Below are 4,315 nucleotides of genomic sequence, written 5' to 3' on the forward strand. Positions count from 1 at the left end.
TGCATCGTTGCGTTGCATCGGTGCGTTGTTGCGTTGTTGTTGCATCATTGCATTGCATCGCGCGTTGCATCGCTGCGTTGCATCGTGCGTTGCATCATTGCGCGTTGCATCGTGCATCATTTTATCGTGCGTTGCATCATTGCGTTGCATCGCTATGTGCATCGGTGCGTTGCATCATTGCGTTGCATCGTTGCGTTGTTGCGTTGCATCATTGCGTTGCATCGTTGCGTTGCATCGTTGTGTTGCATCGTTGCGTTTCATCATTGTGTTGCATCGTTGTGTTGCATCGTTGCGTTTCATCATTGTGTTGCATCGTTGCGTTGCATCGGTGCATCGGTGTGTTCCATCATTGCGTTGCATCGTTGCGTTGTTGTTGCGTTGTTGCGTTGCATCATTGCGTTGCATCGTTGCGTTGCATCGTTGTGTTGCATCATTGCATTGTTGTTGCGTTGTTGCGTTCCATCATTGCGTTGCATCGTTGTGTTGCATCGTTGCATTGTTGTTGCGTTGTTGCATTCCATCATTGCGTTGCATCGTTGTGTTGCATTGTTGCGTTGCATCGTTGCGTTGCATTGCATCGTTGCGTTGTTGTTGCGTTGCATCGTTGCGTGGCATCGTTGTGTTGCATCGTTGCGTTGTTGTTGCGTTGTTGCGTTGCATCATTGCATTGCATCGGTGCGTTGCATCGTTGCATTGCATCATTGCGTTTCATCGTTGCGTTGCATCGTTGCGTTGCATCGGTGCGTTGTTGCGTTGTTGTTGCGTTGTTGCATTGCATCATTGTGTTGCATCGGTGCGTTGCATCATTGCGTTGCATCATTGCGTTTCATCGGTGCGTTGCATCATTGCGTTGCATCGTTGCGTTGTTGTTGCGTTGTTGCGTTGCATCATTGCATTGCATCGGTGCGTTGCATCGGTGCGTTGCATCATTGCGTTGCATCATTGCGTTGCATCATTGCGTTGCATCATTGCGTTTTATCGGTGTGTTTCATCATTGCGTTGCATCGTTGCGTTGTTGTTGCGTTGTTGCGTTGCATCGTTGCGTTGCATCGTTGTGTTGCATCGTTGCGTTTCATCATTGTGTTGCATCGTTGCGTTGCATCGGTGCATCGGTGCGTTGCATCATTGCGTTGCATCGTTGCGTTGTTGTTGCGTTGTTGCGTTGCATCGTTTTGCATCATTGTGTTGCATCGTTGCGTTTCATCATTGTGTTGCATCGTTGCGTTGCATCGGTGCATCGGTGCGTTGCATCATTGCGTTGCATCGTTGCGTTGTTGTTGCGTTGTTGCGTTGCATCGTTGCGTTGCAGCGTTGTGTTGCATCGTTGCGTTTCATCATTGTGTTGCATCGTTGCGTTGCATCGGTGCATCGGTGCGTTCCATCATTGCGTTGCATCGTTGCGTTGTTGTTGCGTTGTTGCGTTGCATCATTGCGTTGCATCGTTGTGTTGCATCGTTTCGTTGCATCGTTGCGTTGCATCGTTGTGTTGCATCATTGCATTGTTGTTGCGTTGTTGCGTTCCATCATTGCGTTGCATCGTTGTGTTGCATCGTTGCATTGTTGTTGCGTTGTTGCATTCCATCATTGCGTTGCATCGTTGTGTTGCATTGTTGCGTTGCATCGTTGCGTTGTTGCATTGTTGTTGCGTTGCATCGTTGCGTGGCATCGTTGTGTTGCATCGTTGTGTTGCATCGTTGCGTTGTTGTTGCGTTGCATCGATGCCGCTGCATCCTTAAGTTGCTTTGTCGCCTCCTTGCGTTGCGTCGTTACATCGCATTGCATCGTTGTGTTGCATCGTTGCGTCGTTACATCTTTGCGTTGCATCTTTGCATTGCGTTGCGTCGCTGCATCCTCGTTGCGTCGTCTCGTCCTTGCGTTGCGCCGCTGCTAACCCTAACCGGTGCGTCGTAGTATTCCGTCGTTGCGCTGCGTTTTTGCGTTGTTCTTTTCATCGCTGCGCCCTTGCGTCAAGCGCCGTCCTTCTCATTTGTTCGGGCGCTCTACTTGTTGTTGTTTACTCGGTGAGTTGTCGTCTTCCTGCGTTGTTGTTCTCCCAGAGGACACACGTTGTCCGTTCTCTCGCCGCGTGTCGATACCTGGAGGTTTATGTCTGGTTGTTTATTGTTTCTTTTGTCTGGCTCGAGTCAGTCTCTACTTTTCTCTTCCTCCTCTCTTCTCTCATTCCGTTACTTCTCTGTTTTGTTTTCCCTCTTTCGTTACATCGAGCATTAATATTTGACCGCGTGTCGTTCTGATCGCTCCACGTCGTTGTCCCTCTTCACTCTGACGCGGTGATGAAGACCTCTGGTGGTTTGCATATGGCTCTCTGGGACTTCTGTGTTTCATTCTAAGTGCAGCGTTGTCCTCCATCGTGTGTGTGTGTGTGTGTGTGTGTGTGTGTGTGTGTGTGTGTGTGTGTGTGTGTGTGTGTGTGTGTGTGTGTGTGTGTGTGTGTACTCGCGTTAGACCTCTGCACACGGCCCGCTGGTCTTCTGGAGCTTTCCGGTACCGGTCCACGGCTTGGTTTTTTAATCAGTCGGAAAGATATATTATTTTGAAAAAGGACCGGATACCCGTGTGTCGGTCTGAGCCGCGTTCAGGAGTCTTAAAGTTCGGGTTTATCTCACGCGCCGAACCCTCTGCTGGCGGCACAGTGACAAAGAATCTTAAAACATATTCAACCTGCTCAATGAATTCTGTCACTTCAGGGAAATGACAACTGTTTTCAAGTTGGCCGATAAAGTCGCTGCTGTGTGGGCGAGTGAACAGCGGAACATTCTACATGTTTCAGACGTTGACCGGGTGGAAGAGGCTTTTAAAAGAGTTTGAGCGGTACTCCAACCACAAAAGACCCGACTGCAACAGAATAGACCTGCAACCCATTTGTAAACAAACCCACCCGGTGAATCGAGCCGTCCGAGCTAGAAGAACATGTGTTCGAGATGCAATTGACGGTGGCCTTAAGGGACATTTCACACAACAACTCTGTGTTCTAATGACAGCGACCAGAACTCGGTGAGGAGCAGCGGACCAAACACACGTCTGTGTCACCGTCTCCATTAGCGGCTCGTTGCAGGTGAACAAGCACGGCTCACACTCGGCGTAATGAGGAGTTGTAGTTTTGGCACTTTATGCTCTTCGTATAATTGTATGACGTCATATTTATTACCTCATTTATATTGCCGGTCCGTGAAAATAATTTCTGACACGGAACCGGTCCGTGGCTCAAAAAAGGTTGGGGACCGCTGCTCTGGAGCGCTCGTGTCTGATTCCAGCGGCCGCCTCGTCGTGTGGAAACATTCCTGAGAAAACAAATAAAAGATGCGTTTGACACATGTTGACACATCCGGCTGTGACGAACAAAGACAACAGCACCTGGCAGCTCCTCTTCCTCCTTCTGGAGTCGCTCTTCATCGTGGCTTTTATTTTGAAAGGCAAATGCAATTAATTTGCAGGATTTTAAACTATTATGACACGTACTTATTTTTGTATTCTTTAAATCATTTGTGCGACTGAATTAATTTCTTATATATCGTATAATGTTGTTTTTATTTGTTTCTTATTGTCACACACAGACCATGTTTATTCCATAACATATAACTTAATGCTTCATAAGTAATAATGCCGTCCTCTAACCTCAAATCTCCGCGGTCCTGCGGTCCGCGCGCGCGCACACGCGCACAGGTGTCGCTTTCCAGCGCGACCGCTCCGCAGATGCGCGCTCACCGCATTATTCGGCGTGCGGCGGCTGTTGACGTCACGCAGCGGTTGAAATAGGGCACCGCACGAGCGCCTCGCGCAGAGGAAACACAGCCGGAGGAGCCGAAGGATGACGAGCCGCCGCTGAGGAGGAGGAGGAGGAGGAGGAGGAGGAGGAGCCGGGACGCACGAGCCACACGAGCACCTGAAGCCCGTCACACGCCCCGAGGAGTTAAGAGAAGGAGAAGAGAAGAAGAGAAGGAGAAGAAGAAGAGCAGCACGCAGTTTGGGTCGCTGAGACATCGGAGCATCTCTCTCTCTCCTCCTGTTTGCCCTCTTCTTCACTCGGACTACCACAGGTGAGGAAGACGTGTGTCACTAATGCGGGTTATGCTGTGTGTGTGTGTGCGCGCGCGCGCGTGTGTGTGATGCTCGTATTTAACTGTGTTGTACAAGTTTGGCATGACGCTGCTGGTCCATCACTCCTGCACTGGGAGTGCTGAGAGACTGTTGTTCTTTAAATGTGAGTTATATATATTTACATGTATTTATATATATTTATTTTTACATATTTATATATATTCATATATTTATATATATACATATATATACTTAT

The sequence above is a fragment of the Pseudoliparis swirei genome, chromosome 3, assembly GCF_029220125.1.
Source record: "Pseudoliparis swirei isolate HS2019 ecotype Mariana Trench chromosome 3, NWPU_hadal_v1, whole genome shotgun sequence".
NCBI classification, from domain to species: Eukaryota; Metazoa; Chordata; class Actinopteri; order Perciformes; family Liparidae; genus Pseudoliparis; species Pseudoliparis swirei.